General features: G+C 36.8%; 1 protein-coding gene and 1 long non-coding RNA gene across 3 annotated transcripts in view; both read left to right on the top strand.

Annotated features, from left to right (window-relative positions):
* The window catches only part of LOC136431305 (xylosyl- and glucuronyltransferase LARGE1-like), a 139,722-nt gene that overhangs the window by 54,210 nt on the left and 68,345 nt on the right, over positions 1-17,167 (top strand). Inside the window, exons 3-4 of one of the 2 annotated variants that reach the window (XM_066422631.1) lie at positions 2,824-2,946; positions 13,435-13,499. The gene's annotated coding sequence lies outside the window, so the exon portion shown is untranslated. Of the gene's footprint in view, positions 1-2,823; positions 2,954-13,434; positions 13,500-17,167 lie in introns of both variants that reach the window. The other variant, XM_066422630.1, reaches the window with a different exon arrangement.
* Positions 9,131-11,293, top strand: LOC136431304 (uncharacterized). The gene is made up of 2 exons (XR_010755021.1): positions 9,131-10,398; positions 10,837-11,293. It is a non-coding gene; the product is annotated as an uncharacterized lncRNA (long non-coding RNA).

Below are 17,167 nucleotides of genomic sequence, written 5' to 3'. Positions count from 1 at the left end.
TCAAACTGAGTACGAAGTATGACGCCTTTTCGTTTGCCATTAGGGCAATGCAGCTTCGCTACGGCTTGCATATGTAGCCAAGCACACCGGGTCACCCCTTCTAGTAGTAGTACTCTTCTCCATACATGTACGTCATGTGTTGGGTTCTTTTACGTGCTTATGCCTGAAGCTCCCTCATACCCTAGGCTGTTGGCTTTATGAAAACAGTACAGCTATTTTCATGGAGATAAAAAAACCCCATAAACTCCTTGGTATACGTACATGTAGAAGTCTTGATGCCTTGGTTTGCACTTGATCAACATAATCATCTTAAGGTTACTAGGTCATCTGGGGTGCTTGAGCCTGTGCTGTTATCTTAAAGTAGAACATTCTGTACATAACTCAGCAGCCATGTGGGCACCATGGTCCCTAAATAACCCAGAACCTGTGACCTGGAGAGATATGCTTGTTTATGTTTTCTTCTACCACACAGGCTTATATGGGCTTAGGTCACAGCAATTTAATTTCTTGGTTAACGGATTTTTATTTTCCCAAAAAAATAAAAATACTGGAGTGAATAGTATGGGATCATGAGCTTTTACAATCATCGGAAGAATTTCTAACGCCTAGACATTCTTTGATATATGTATTTTTTTCCTGTGGGGTTGTTACATTCACAATTGACTATTCAAGATAAATTCCGGTATATAAGATGACAGCCTTGTGTTGTAGTGAATTACGATTTTTTTTGTTACCAAAAAATATCCTGGGCATCGTGCGTGGGTGTGATATGATGTGAATTATGTAGACGCAAGTTCCAGTTATTTTGTCCAGAAGAAAAAAGCCTGATTGATCTGGTAGACTTGATGTATGGCGTGGAAAGAATTTTTCGCCGGTCATCAGTCAAATATATGAGGCAAAAATCAATTGATTACCTCCCATGTAGTCTCCAACCAGACCCAATAGATTGCAAAGACCGTATCCAACTGGAAGAAGGAGCTTATAGTGCAATCTAAGGTCTGGAACAAGTCGGTCTGAACAAAGGCTATTAACATCTAATTGTTACCTAATCAAACTGTGCTTCTGTAAGTGAGTTTATTACTCTCTGTCCGCACGGGCGTGCGGCGCCATGCCGGGCTGACACCTCCAGGCCGCGACTGAGAGGCCGTTCACTTGGGCAGAGCTGTACCGCGAAAATTAAACTTCCCAGGAAAAATAAACTAAATGTTGCCAACAGAAAAGACTTTGTCTCTTTTTCAAAATCAATCTGTTACGAAGATCGCTACCAAAACTGCTTCAATCGTCACAAAATGCGATCAATTTTGATTAGTTACGTCGGAACTGTAAGGGCAATTCCCGCCATGTGGTCACATGGAATCTTGCAGTTAATCTCTAGTAATAGTGGCTTGAACCCGAAACAGTAAACATTGTCTACGAATGTTTTTGTAAGAACGGTTTTCCATGATGCCACAAACATCGCCGAAGGGTGAAAGAAACTCATATTGTGAGAGCTTTTTACTAGGCTCAAGGCTCAACCAAGGCGCGAACCTCCCACTGGGACGTGCGCGGGTGACTGGGCTTGGTCATAAAAAGATTAGTACCCCGGACATTCGTACGGCTGTTAGCATTACAACGAGGAGGGGCAGCGGCACCTTTATTGAATAGAAATGCTCCGCCCTGTTTGAGTTGTAGCAGACCTTGGGTTGGCTATGAAAACTCCTTCCGCCTGTTGGATACGGTCTTTGCCAACCCGTAGGTCTGCTTGGAGACTTCCTCCCATGATATTTGTGTTGAAAGGAAAACATACCAGGAAAGTTTTGACTGTATAATGCATGCAGCTAGTATCTACATCTACATTGTATGAAAGACAAGGATGGCCAGATGTCAATATCAATTTTTACTCCCGGTTTGTTTTGTGATGGATTGATCTCTATTTGCTTGAGGAGCATAAATCTTATGGCAAATGATAAGAGGAAAATATGGATTCGTACCTGCACATGTACTTGTAAGTCAGCAAATGTCGGAATAGCTTTTGGTATTTACTGATAGTACATGTTGAATGTGTTATGTCTCTTTTGTGTAACGTTAGTATTATATGACTCAGGCACTTTAGACTTAGTAGCATTCAGCCTGCTTTTATTTTCCCCCAAAAAAATTTTAGATTTTTTTTTTTTTTCTAAAATTTTTGATTTTTTTTAGGAAAATAAAAATCCGCTAACCAAGAAATTAAATTGGTGTGGCCTAAGGTACACTGTAGCTGTGTGTCAACAAATTTGTATTGGTTATGGGTTAGTCAGCAGGGAGAAGGTTAAACTTGTGATGTCATCAACATTTGAGTCTGATATCAGTGTAATACGTTTATGGTGTGGGAATAGTTGCATAGAAGTGATAATTCTTCTTCAAAGAAGCAAAGCTATTACAACTGTTTGTCACCAGTTGTAAGATGTTGAAATACATTTTTGTTAAAGGTACACCAAAGCTGAAGGTATTCTTGTTCTCCACAAAATATCCTCACAGTGTTTGTCACACATGTAGGATGTTGAAAAAGTATTTTGCTAAAAACACATTAAAGCTGCTCAGAGGATGTTCTCTTTCCTCAACACAATATCCCTCTTCATCCCAGATCACACATTATGTCAGTGACAGATGCCTGCCGTGGCATGACAAAGGTTACCGCAGATCGGAATACAAAGCGAAGATATTGATCAAAGCACTATTCTCAGCCACTGTCTCACCCGAGGGCCGTTCCAGTTCCACTTTTCTACAGCTCCTCTGATGTTATTGATGGTCGAATGTATGTACTTGTTGTGAAACGACATAAATCTTACTCTGTTTCTGCTTCAGGAAATAAACCCGGAGTGATATTTGAGGTGCCATCAAGAGAGTTGGAGGCATCATCCCCTGGGCCTACAGCTATCCTGTCATCTTGTTTTGCCTGGAAAAGACATCTGACAGTTCTACCAGCTTGTAAGTGGTAAGTACATGACTATCATTGTCTAGCACAGTGTATATCAACGTCGTGTTATTATATTAAATCAACAGGGCATTCAGATCGTTATGAAGCAAATGTATTACCTTAGTCACAGATTTGATATGAAATTTTTTGAAGCAAAACTACTTTTCTCTTGATCTTTGGTCTTCATAAAAGTTCATTGGTCAAAATATTGGATTTTGTTGTTCTCCCCATTTAACTTTAAGGGTACATATTGTGGCATCTGACCAATCAAAACATTGAAACAAAGTCAGCATTTTTGGTCATCTTTCTTATAGTGAATCTTACTTAATTACACTACATAGCGATATTCATGTACCAAATGTAGCCTTGAAAGTTAGTTGCAAATATCAAACTGGATGTAGACTTTTTTGATTCAGAATTTTTGCAGTTTTTGCTACCAAAATTCTACAGTTTGAAATTCTCTTGATTCCATCTCCATGACATCCAGGGAAAAAAAAGTTGAAAACTAGGGATTTCAGTCAGGGAGGTTCTAGCTGCCTTCGAATCCGGAAACTGTACTTCCCGATTTAAACTGACTGGTGTTATGTACATGTATCACTGAATGGAATAGCCCTGAAATCGGCGAAATTTTACTCCTTAAAGACAGAACCTACCTATTTGCAGTTCACAAACTTTATGTGGCATTAGCCTGGAGGAATCCTTTACACAGCCTGCCAGTGTAATACTGTAAATGCAGAAATGTTCGCGCTGGTTTTATGTTTGCAGTTTTTGCGGCAACCGTTTTACCGCGAACTTAAAACCACCGCAAACATTTTTGTCCAATACTGTAGCAGTATGTGACTGTAGCGCTGCCGCGAACTCAAAACCACCACAAACACTCCATTTTCGCCTTGACGCGAAATAAAAACCACGTAAACTTACCTGCATTTACAGTAGCACCTATGTACTGCTGTATGATGCCCATTAAGCACGTGTGTGTGCAATAAAAGAACATTAACGGCCTGTAATCTGTTTTACGAGTTGCGATCCAAGTCACTTCAGCACCGGGATAGTGTTGCTAGTAATCACGCTATCGGGCTATAAACCGGCGCCAAATGCGATCACTTGTGTTTCGTGTACCATGAAGCAAACGTATCTGTAGCGTTAATCAGGAAATGAGGGATCGACAGGACAGTAGGAGTTGGATTAGGACAGTTTTGTAGAATCTGATACTGTGTTCAATAACATGGAAGGTGGCTATAGTGGTGTGGAGGGGTATATATGTGTTAAAGTACAGTTTTGTAACTGATCTCAGCTCTAGTATTAATCAGGAAATGAGAGATCAATACAATAGTAATACTAGATTGATTGAGACACTTTGATCACAATCTGATATTGTGTCAAAGGACTAGGATTGAGGCTCTGATGGTGTGGAGGGGTGTGTGTGAAATAAACTGATCTCAGCTGATCACGAGTCAGCTGTGAATGAAAGGCATCAGTGTTATTCATTAGATGATCATGATGAGGGATTTACACCTGTCAGATAATAAGAATGATAATTGAATTAGGACAGTTAAGCAGAATCTGATCCTGTGTCCAATGATGTGGGAGGTGGCTGTAGTGTTATGGAGGGGTGTACATGTGTATAAATTAAAGTAACTGATCTCAGCTCTGAAAGAAAGTATTAATCAGATAATGAGGGATTGACCGGACAGTACAGTGATAGTGCTGGAGTCCGACAGTCTTGTAGGATGATATTTCAGGATCTGATACTGTGCCAAACGACTTGGTATGGAATGGGGCTGTAATGTATAGCAGGGTATGTGTATATTATAAACAGTTTACTGATCTCAGCTCTGAAGGAAAGTATTAATCAGATTATGACTAATATGAGGGTCAAGTGTTGGATTCTAAACAAAATTAATGTTCGAACAAATGTTTGGTGAAGGTAGAGCCTGGAACTGAAACATGATGACACTCAGGCTAGTTGGATCCGGACAGTTTTGTAGGATTATTCAGAAACTGATACTGTGCCAGACGACTTGGTATGGAATGTGGCTGTAATGGTACAGGGTGTGTGTAAGAGGAAAGGTATTAACAAGGAAATGACTGATCGACAGGACGGCAAGTGTCGGTTCAGGTCACAGTTTTGTAGAACGCCTTTCAGATTCCGATACTGTGCCAACAGACATTGAACGTGGCTGTAATGGTGGATGGGTGTGCGTAAAAGTAACTGATCTCAGTAAAAACCGTTAATCACCGTAAACTTCATGACTCAATCTCACTCAGGTGTGATGTCTGCTGACCTAAAATCAATCCCCCTCTTCCTAGTTTGGCTAGAATACAATGTACATTTTGTAAAGGCAGACTAACAACAGATTCTATGTGTTATTTCCTGGACTTACATGCTGCAAAAGTCATGATCAAGAGAGGAAAAAATGCAGTTTTGCACAACTCTCCCAGTAGGGGTGGATACCAGTTCGCTGGACCTGATTCGGACCTTTATAACATCCAAGAACCGAGTCCAAAAAACCTGAAAGCCAAAACCTGAGTCCAAAAAACCTAAACAAAGTACAAATATATTTTTCTATTTTGTTTGATTTAAAGTGTTTTGAGTCTCCCCTCTGACAAAAAAGGCATTTAAAATAAGTGCAAAATTCAAATATCAAACACTGGTTACTCTTACCAAGAAACTTTTATAGTCGTACGTGTCAGTATTAATATCCACCCCTATCTCCCAGTAATGCCGAAAATTCTCTCTCACAGCTACTGTTACTCAAGATATGGGAGATATAGATCTAGAATTTGTACAATGATTGAGCTTTTACCATGAAGACAATTACTAAAGTCAGTTTTTCTTTAGTCTGTGTTTATGCGGCGAAAATGATGATAATGATGAAAATCTTTGTGAAAGCATAAATTTAATGTTTCCATATTTTCCCAATTTCGGGGGAAGATACTGCAATTTTACAATGTAACTACACAAGGGAAATTACCTTTTAGAATTTACACCCCTCTCCCCTCCTTGTGGGTTACTGTCGGTCAGTGTACATGTAGAATGATTAAAAGTTTTATTTTGTTTTTCCTCTTCAGAGTTCTCGCCAGGATTTTTTCAAAGCATAGGGGGCATCTAAGCATGGCAAAGCTGGGTGGGGAGCACTAAAGGTGCAAGAGCGAGGGCCACAGTCTGGAGTATTATAGGGGGGTCCTCCCCTGAAAATTTAGGAATTTATAACACTCGTAAACATTATTTCCTGCATTTTGAGGGCTAAATTTTATGAAATAAAGTCAAAATTTGTTACTTATGGCACAAAACAACAGGAGTAACGCCTATACGTTGGGGCCCAAATCACAACGTACATGTATAGGGGATAAAAATTAACTGCGCTGGTGAGAACCCTGAGCAGTCTTAGTACTATAACTTGTCCAGAATAAGAAGGAAAGAAACAAGGCAAAGGTTAATTGAATTAGCATGGCCCCAGCCGGTGGACTGGTGAGTAATGTAAGGTGTAATATTTCAGCAGCAGCACGAGCCCCTATAAACCATTTTATGGCCAGCTCGCTGCCTTGTGGAGGTCGTGCAAGGTTCATGGTCATGGTCGAGCCTTTTTGGAATCCCTTGAAGCAGTAAGAAAATTCTGCACGATTTGCATCAAGCACCAAAAACAAGTTACTGTAAATGCAGACTTAAAACTACCACAGAATTTTTTGCCCTCCTACACCCTAGTCTACTATTGTCTCAAATGTGAACTTAAAACCACCGCGAACACTCCATTTTCTCCCTACCATAAAATCAAAACAATGTGAACTTAAAATGCGTTTGTAATATGAAAACCCTAAGTTCTGCAGTACCATTGAAAGCTGCCAGGGTGCCCATAATCTAGTCATTTCTTCATGTTGCCAACACCCACCAACATACCAAATATCATAAACATCCATTGACAACTTCTCGAGTTATGCTGTTCTCAAACAAACAAACAAACAAACAAACAAACAGACAGACGCACCCGAAAACATAACCCTCTTGGTAAAGGTAACAAGTGGCTTTGATCATTACTGGTTGGGATAGGTTTTGTAACTCGATTTATGTTTTAAGTAGAAACTAAGAATTCATTTCAGTTAGTCATACCTGTTGGTACAAACTGAATTTCTTATTGCTGTAAGAAAATTTTGCAATATTTACTTCTTACACCAAGGATGAGTTGTGTGGTTGCGATATGCATGTAGGTATTATGATTTTTGTATCACCAAGTGCTTAAATTCAAGCTGTTGGTTGATTATCTGAAATCTTTAAGTAGATTTACATGTAAGTACCTAAATAATGATCATCATAGTTATGGGTAGCTAGACATCTTTACAAGCAAAAGGCAGGACTGGTGTTTTGGCAAATTTGGCCGTTCTTTGGAAGCTATTCTTAACCTTCTCCCTGCTGCCTAACCCTATAAGTTATACAAACTTGATGCCTAAAGGCTCCATTAGCAAGTAATGGGTTAGGAATTAGTTCAGCTACACAGTGATAAAACGTCATTAGATTCAGTTGCATGTACATAACACCTTAAGGTACAGAACATGGGTATCCTTTGGGACCTGACACACATAAACCTTGATATCAGGTTGACCATGAAAGTTTATAGTGCAAGTTATGGCCTTATGGATGTAAAATTGGATAAATAAACTCTGGGAGCTAATCCTTCGAAAAGAGGTGTCTCAAAATTCAGCAAGTCGTTTTCCAGATTCAAGGCCACCTACAGTACTTGCTATTGAAAAGACCTGCATTTTGAATATGTGAGATGTTTAAAGATTAGTGCTTATGACACCAATGACACCAAAACACAACATTCCTAATTACAATGTCATGTTCATTCAATCACAATAAGGCCACACCAATTTAATTTCTTGGTTAACGGATTTTCTTTTTTAATTTTAGAAAAAAAGTCATGAAAACAGAAGGCTGGGGTGAAAAATTGCGCCTGACTCTCTGAAATTGTGTGCACCAAAGTACAAACTTTCCTTTGAGATTCTGTTTTCATGTTGATTTTCCAATCTAGCAATTTAAAAAAAATTTCTGTTACCAAGAAATTAAAATGGTGTGGCCTAAGTACTTATTATATAAGTAATATTCAATGAACATGCATACAAAATGTATTTTAGATGTTTGTACATGTAGAACTTACACACCCTTCTGATGTTATTTGACATTGAATCTTAAAATCACACTTCCATGAACCAGTACAATGTACAAAATGTACTTGATTCCTGGCTTCAGCCTTCAGGTAATCAAATCAAATCCCTTCGATGATGTCACAGTGAACACGACCGGTTTGGAACCCGGTACCACAAAAAAAGCATTGAAAAGCTTTACCACTTTTTCCATATTATCAGATTCTTAGTAAAACAAGTTGGATAGCTGTGAGTCTTGTGAAAGTCACAATCATGAAAAGAAAAAGTGTATTACTAAGTTCATTGAATGCAGTCAGAAGCTGCCATTATGAGCACTATGCAGACATCTTGCAATCTGTCTTGCTCTTGACATATGTAAATATAGATTCTTTTATTACTTACTGACAAATGACATTTTTCTCAATATGACATAAAAAGAGCCAGAGGTATTTCCTGAATTTAGATACCAAAATCATGTCACTGTCTCTGTGATGTTAGCAAGGCCATACTATCTTGATTTTATGGTTGCATTCTTTTGAGACTCCAAAATAGCTGCATGAATGGAAAAATAACAAAGCTTTCTGCACTTACAGTAACTTTTGTACACTGTTTGAAACCTACACTAATTTTTGACAATCTAATATCTCATGACATTCAACATATTTTCTTGCAACACATGCATGAAGAAAATATGATAATTGAAAAAGAATATGTATGGAAGGCTTAAAAATCCCCGAGGGTTTTGGTTCACCCACCGTCTGACTTAACATGGCCAATATGGGCAGGGTTTAATTGGGGTGAGTTTTAATCAACTTTGATGAATAAAGATGGAGAGAAATGAAGACAAGGTCACCTTGAGGAGTCTGTGTTGTACCATCCGGGTCAGCAGTGAACGGTGAATATCAAGTAGGATACATATACATATAGATGTACATGTACATGTAGAATACAACACGGTGTATTCCGTATCACCCCTTGGTACCAGCCAGACCTTCCTTTTTTCGTTTCAAGGCATCCACATTTGAGGTGAAGCATGATGCTTTTTCAAGTAGCTAGTGCACTACTAAAAATGATTTGTCTTGTTTTTTCTAGTTTTCTTGTTTTTACTTAATTCGTGGACAAATTTTCTTGAATGAAGAACTTCCTTGAAAATGATAAGAATAAATAAGAAAAGCACAACAGACCATTCCAAGAATCTTGTCTTGTAAATTCTCACAACAAGAAACATTTTCTTATTTTTCTTAAATAAAGAAATAATTTCTATAAAGGATTTTCTTTCATAAGAATTTTCTAGAAAGTAAAGTTAAAAGTTCTTGTTTTTCTTGAATGGAGAATCTATTTCTTGTCATGTATAAGAAAATACAAGAATTTTTCTCTCCCCTATCTTCTTTTTCTGGTAGTAAGAAAAAACAAGAATTCAAAATTATGAAAACAAGTAACAACTAGAATTTTGTTCTTGAGTGGTCTTGATTTTTGTATCAAGAAACCTTAAGAAAGAATTTCTTGTTTTTCTTGGGATGTTTAAGAAAATAAAAGAATTTTCTTCTTGCCTTTCTTGAGGTATCCTGCATAGAAAAACGAGAATTTTTAAGATATTTAAACTAGAAGACAAAGCTCGAGTCATAACTAGAATTATATTCTTGAATGTTATTGATTTTTGTATCCAGAAACTTTGAGAAAGAAATTCTTGTTTTTCTTGGGATGTTTAAGAAAATAGAAGAATTTTCTTCTTGCCTTTCTTGAGGAATCCTGCTTAGAAAATCAAGAATTTTCAAGATATTTAAACTTGAAGACAAAGTTCGAGTCATAACTAGAATTATATTCTTGAATTTTCTTATTTTTCATATCAAGAAACTTTGAGCAAGGCAATTCTTGTTTTTCTTGATAATAATACTTGAAGAAATACAAGAAATACTTTGAAATTCTTATTTTAACTCGTATAATATAATGGTTGTTTCCTGGCTAAGATGAGGCTATTGCAAGAAGTAGAAGCCAAGTTAAATTTTCTTTAAAAATCTTGATTGTTCTAGCAAATATCTGCATAAAATTTTGACCAATGGCAACACTTGCCATGTGATCTTTTCCTAACTCCTGATTGGTGGAATCGAATCCCACTGGCAGTTGACAGTAGGGCCAAAGCTGTGAGAAGTTCATGCCTTCAAGTGCTGTTCACTTCTAGTTCTATTTGTATTAATTGAAGACTCAAGTCGGTTTCAAAGTCAAAACCCAGGTACAAGAGAACATATACAAGATGGGGATCATGGTCTGAGGCTGCAGCAGATGCCAAATTTTGCACGGAAAGACTGGATAGCAGTATGGAATAGGTAAGTGCCCCCCTCCCCACCTGACTATATGAAAATCAGTTCAGCTGCTGCTTCAGCATTATCTATAATATGAAAAAAACTAAGTTAAAGGGCCCCTGGTTGGTTTAATCATCAAAAGCATCAAGCATTAGAGATAATGATAAGTAAAGCCTCTTTGGGTCCAACTCAAAACATATTTTTGGCCGAAGAATTAATAGATTTTAATCAAAAAGCGATCCGCACACATAGGAAGATTACATTCCACCGCTGAGGGGTGGACTATTTTAATTGTATTGTTTCTGGAAACATATATAAGGATAGGTTATAGAATGATAAAACATATGATGTGCTTTGTGAAGAAATCATTTCAATTGGAACTTTCACTTCTAGAAGCTGGAAGTTAGTTAGCTCAACTCAGAAAGTAAAAATTAATGACATAGTCTTCATTTTTTCCCCCAGATGTTGGAAGATCATTTGAATGCCAATGGGAATGCCAAGTCAACAGAAATGGGCTTGAACAAGTTGAAGGGTTTTGTTTCCGTAGTCGAAGATCATCATCCAAGTCAGATGAGGATGCTCTATACCACCTTCCAAGACGATAAAGAATTATATATTATGAAATATATTATATGTAATAAATCATATAGCATGTTAATTACATAGCAGTTTGTAATCTTTATGTTCTTTCAGTTTCAGAAGGCTTTGTATCAAAATTAGTTTTGGTATTTGTACAACAATACATGTATTGTATAATTATTATACCTATTATTTTTGAAAAAATACACTGTAAAGCTTTGCCAATGTCATTTTTTTTACCATAGTCCACAATTTACAGAAATATGAAGCCATCAACATGTCATTTTAACTGTAACTCTTGGAGTGAGATTCTTCTTGTAAGAACATCAGTCTTATAATATAAGAGTAAGAGTAAGAAAACATTTCTAGGTAGCAAGAATTGTGTTCTTGAAGTAAGAAAAGTAGTCTTGTTGTAAGAAGATTAATTTTAGAAGTCAGCTAACATTTCTTGACAGCTAGAATTGTGCTCTTGGTGTAAGAAAAGTATTCTTGGTGTAAGAATATTAATCTTAAAAGTAACAAAAAAATTATTGGCAGCAAGAATTGTGCTCTTGATATAAGAAAAGTATTCTTGTTGTAAGAAGATTAATCTTAGAAGTAAGCAAACATTTCTTGACAGCAAGAATTGTGCTCTTGATGTAAGAAAAGTATCCTTGGTATAAGAATATTAATCTTAGAAGTAAGAAAAAAATTCTTGGCAGCAAGAATTGTGCTCTTGATATAAGAAAAGTATTCTTGTTGTAAGAAGATTAATCTTAGAAGTAAGCAAACATTTCTTGGCAGCAAGAATTCTGCTCTTGATGTAAGAAAAATATTCTTGGTGTAAGAATATTAATCTTAGAAGTAAGCAAACATTTCTTTAATTTGTAGCAAGAATTCTGATCTTGATATAAGAAAAGTATTCTTGTTGTAAGAAGATTAATCTTAGAAGTAAGCAAACATTTCTTGGCAGCGAGAATTCTGCTCTTGATGTAAGAAAAATATTCTTGGTGTAAGAATATTAATCTTAGAAGTAAGCAAACATTTCTTTAATTTGTAGCAAGAATTCTGATCTTGATATAAGAAAAATATTCTTGTTGTTGTAAGAAGATCAATCATAGAAGTAAGAATACATTTCTTGGTAGCAAGAATTTTGCTCTTGATATAAGAAAAGTATTCTTGGAGTAAGACGATTAATCTTAGAAGTAAGCAAACATTTCTTGACAGCAAGAATTGTGCTCTTGATATAAGAAAAATATTCTTGGTGTAAGAATATTAATCTTAAAAGTAAGCAAACATTTCTTGGTAGCAAGAATTGTGCTCTTGATGTAAGAAGATTAATCTTAGAAGTAAGAAAACATTTCTTGGCAATAAACAATCTTTGCTCTTGATGTAAGAAAAGTGTGCTTATTGTAAGAAGATCAATCTTAGAAGTAAGAAAGCATTTTCTAGGCAGCAAGAATTATGTTCTTGAGGTGAGAAAAATATTCTTTGTTTAAGAAGATCAGCTCTAGAAGTAAGAAAGTATTTCTAGGCGATAACAATTTTTGCCCCTGAAGCGAGAAAAGGATTCTTGATGTAAGAAGATAAATCTTGATGTAAGAAAACATTTCTCAGCAATAAGCATGTTTGGTCTTGAAGTGAGGAAAATATTCTTAGTGTAAGAATCTACATCTTGAAAATGAGAAAGCAGTTCTAGGTCTTGAGAAGAGAAATGTATTCTTGTTATAAGAACATAAAGCTTAAAGGGAAGAAAACCTTTCTTGCCAGTAAGAATTTTGGTCTTGAGATAAGAAAAAAAGTCTTGGTGTAAGAACCTAAATCTTAGAAATAAGAAAGTAGTTCTTGCTATCAAGAATTTTGGTCTTAAGAAGAGAAATGCATTCTTAGTATAAGAACCTCAGATCCAGGTGTCTGAATCAAGAATATACATAGAAAAAAAAATCTTACTGCAAGAATTACTTTCCGGCAATAACCAAGGTCATTTTTATAAGAAAGATTATCTTACTACAAGAAAAAGTTCAGTAAGTAAAGTATTGCTTAATTCGTGGACAAAACCTTTTTCTTGAATACAGAAAAATTTTCTTGCATGAAGTAATATTTTTCTGTATGTAAGAAAAAACTAGAATACAAGAAATTGTATTTTTGGCAGTGTGGTAGTGCAATGCGGCTTCACTACGGCACACGTTTTCGGCCAAGCACACCGGGTCACCCCTACTCTTCTCGATAAGTGTGTTGGGTTCTTTTACGTGCAGAGGTTTGACGCTTGAGGCTCACGCCCAAAGCTTCCTCATACACGGGGCCACCGGCTTTACGTCACGGTCCGAAATGACGAATGCAATCCCTTAAAACATGTCCGAGCTCGAGTCGACCCCTAGGATCAAACTCGGGCCCTAGGATCCACAGAATTTGATCCAGATGGGGAAGCAGCGGGGTTGTGTTACCGTTTGTAAACCTTCATAGACAGATCAATACAAAATAAGTTTTTTTGTTTTCTTGCAGGAATCAGCTATGATGGTGTGATGGCCTGGTTGGACACAACATCAGTTACAATCAACTAAAACAAGGTTAGTTACTGTTCAGCTATACCTTTATAAAGTACAGAGGGTTTTTTTTTCAGATCGTGAGTCCTGTCCTGTTTTCAGGACTATTTTGTATGGCTTTATTTGCAGCTTCGGCTGTAATTGGTGGACCTGAGTGTTCAAGTTACCGGTAACTCATCCAATGGTGAACTGTACAAATTCATGCGTTCTGCCTCCCATGGTTACGTTGTTTGAAATACAAGCTTAAAACACATCAAAGGCCTCATTTCCAATCCTAGCACAGAGTTAAGTACACATAATACCTACTGATAGTAATTGTGATTTTAATTGACTTAATTAGACCCCAAATCATTTAAGAGACGAGATTGCAGAGCAGTTCACTGCATCCCTCAATGGTGGAAAGTAATTTGGATTTAGAGGAATTACATAAAATGACTCTACTTGTATGTCAATGAAGGTTAGACATCCAGGTAATAAGATATGCTAAGGCCACACAATTTAATTTCTTGGTTAGGCCACACCAAATTATTTTCTTGGTAAACGGAATAAAAAAGATTTTAAAAAAAATGCTAAATTGGAAAAACAACATGAAAACAGAATCTCAGAGGAATGTTTTTACTTTGGTCACACAGTTTCAGTGTGTGAACAGGGTCAGGTGCAAGTTTTCACCCCAGTCTTCTGTTTCAAAGATTTTTTTTTCCAAAATTCAAAAAAAAAAATCTGTTAACCAAGAAATTAAATTGGTTTGGCCTTCACATTTTTTTTTTTTTTTTTAATTTAAAAAAAAATTATTTGTTTTTCCAATTTTTGTTACAAATTTTTCAAAAATGAAAATTTCAAAAAAAATAAAAAATCATGAAATCAGAAGGCTGGGATGAAAACTTGCACCTGACCCTGTTCACTCCCTGAAATTGTGTGCACCAAAGTACAAACTTTCCTCTGAGATTCTGTTTTCTTTTAATTTTCCAATCTAGAATTTTTTGGAAAATTCTGTTAACCAAGAAATTAAAATGGTGTGGCCTAAATAACAGTTACTCAAGCAACTGGGTACTCGTAGTATGATTTTGGAAACGGTCAGACTTTTGCCAGCAAAACCAGCTTTAACTCCTATACCTAAACAATAGGAGATATTGTCTGTTTTACATCAACCTTGTCTTGACTTTGTCTAATTTGTTTCCCTTTTAGACTATCTAAAAAATTTTCTTTTTTGCATATCAATTCATAGTTTGTGGTTAAAAACCTGCTGTTCGACAAGTCTTGCCCAGAGTCACTGACGAAAAGTAGTGGATGCTTCTTGAAATGTCTTACCGTTTCCAAAAATTGCTTGAGTAACTGTTATTTGGCGACTCTACTTGTACACACTCTGAATGAAAATTTAAGCTGGAATAACCCCCAACCTGTAGTAATATTCTAACTTCTAGGCATGTCTCATTTTTAAAACGCAGTCAACAGCACTGCAAAACATAGTCATATTCATTACAGTATGACAAATTGAACCCGATTTTAATCTAGCTCTCGCGGCGAACACTGGATTAGACTTTAATTGCAACACAGTGCACCTCCTCTGAACTTGACTTCTAAGGCAGTTACATAACCGTGATGTATGGCACCCCATGTGGTAATTTGATTGTAATCTTTCTCGAGAAAATGGAAATTACGGAACAGTCATGATGACAAAAGACCTGCAAAGTATTGATGGATTAAAGGGAAAATTGTCCAGATGTTGGGTTTTGTAACTTGTCCATTCATCAAGTTGAAACAGCACACTATGAGAAACTTTGACAGAGTTTTAAAGTGTGTTGATATTGTCAAAATTGACTTAAACCTTAAAGGCAACCTAAGCAATATTAGGGCGCTGAAAGTCATATATTCAAAATCATTTTTTTTCTGATTTCTATCCATAGTAAGTTTAGATAACACTATCCCATCGCATATCGACCATCATGGAGCAAAAATGTGATGTCGTTGTGTGGTGGGAACTCAATGAAAATCTGAGCACTTGGAGGGCAGCCATCATTTCAAATCTTCCGAACATGCACGATTCTGACCGATAAGTCCCGAACGCTTCCGAAGAAATAATCACGTGGTCATGGCTCAATGTGCTTGGGCATTGTGACGTCACACGGCCGGAAGTTACCGAAAATTGTCGACAAAAACAGTTACGGCTGGATTCCGGGCTGATTTTTGGGGGGACCCAATAAATAAGATACACTCCTTTTGTGGCTTGCTTCTGTGCTATTTTTAAACGCCCAAAGCATGAAATAATGATTCAGATGTGCTAATATAGGGAAGTAAATGTAAATTTCAACCTCACCAAACAGAATTGTATTCCCCAGAATATTTCAATTTTTACCCCCTGAAATCGCTTAGGGCACCTTTAAAGGCCATAAGACACCAATGACATCAACATTAAGGAATTCCTGAAATTACATAAAATATAATTATACTATTGTTTAATAACATAGAAATTTTCACAAAATATTGACACTTTGGGTGTTATTGAACATCGAACCATCAAAACTTCATACCTCCAGCTTTTGATTTTCCCACCAGGTAATTACATTAATCATGCAGTTACTTGCCCAGTCATGACGTCACAATGAACATGGCAGCCGATTTGGAACTTTGCACAGCGGCTCGGAAAGAACGTTATTTTAAATGGAAACAAAATAGATATTGTTGTGTCCTTTAATTGAATGTTATCACCATAATCAAGCACGGTTTACTCATTAAAGAAACTGCAGACGATGGAAAACTTTGGACTTTTAAAATGTGTTGATAATGTCAAAATTGACTTTACCCTTAAGTATGCCGAGGTAGCCACTTGGCTACCGATTCTGTATTAGTTACATGGTTAGGCAGCAGGAATATGGTTAAATCAAGAACTTGGTATGCTTTGGTGAGTGCCTCCTCTTGTGTTTGAAAAAATATAACCTTTTCCATAACTGGGTCTTTTAGAGTAAGAAACAAATTGCTGCGGCAAGATGTCAAGAAAAAGATAAGATTAGGATGTAGAGAATGCTATAAATTAAAGAATCCTTGAAAGAAACTCATATTTGAGTAGATGCTGGCTAGGTGTTTCGCACACTAGGTGCTTTTTATAGTCTTTCCTACTTACTTATGCTTACTTTGGTCGAGCCAAACTTGAAAGCTTCCTCCACTCCACCCTATCTTCGAATTCCATCAGGGACTGGATGTCTTTCGCTTCGGTAAGGTTTTTGTTGGTTGTAAGGGTATCGATGAAGGTGCCTTTTGGTCTTCGTTGGCTTCTTTTCCCTTTTGTAGGCTCCCATAACACTAGTTTGGAGGCTATGATATCAGGATATCTGATGCAATGAGCAGCTAATTTCAATCTTCTTGCTTTTATTTTATTTCCTAGAATAACCCTTTCTTCTGTGGAAGATTTAGTCTACTTTCTGTAAAAACTACGCAAAAATCTGTTGGACCATCCCCACATCATAAGGAAGCCATAAAGTTCCATTGCCTGTGACAGGAAGTGTCAAAGGTCAGCCTTCCTCCATCATTGTAAGTCCTCCATAGGTTCCACATACATCTACCTCACATCAACGGACAAGCTGGCCATTTTACCATCGTTTCACGCAATCTGAACTTTAAAGATTGCGTTTTTACGTGAGGGGCAATAAAGCTGTTACCCTGCTGGTAGTGGTAGAACATATGTAGGCAGTTTTCCA

The sequence above is a fragment of the Branchiostoma lanceolatum genome, chromosome 3 (genome assembly GCF_035083965.1).
Source record: "Branchiostoma lanceolatum isolate klBraLanc5 chromosome 3, klBraLanc5.hap2, whole genome shotgun sequence".
In the NCBI taxonomy this organism is placed as follows: Eukaryota; Metazoa; Chordata; class Leptocardii; order Amphioxiformes; family Branchiostomatidae; genus Branchiostoma; species Branchiostoma lanceolatum.
The sequence above is the reverse complement of the archived record's forward strand: the minus strand, read 5'-3'. Positions and strand labels throughout refer to the sequence as shown.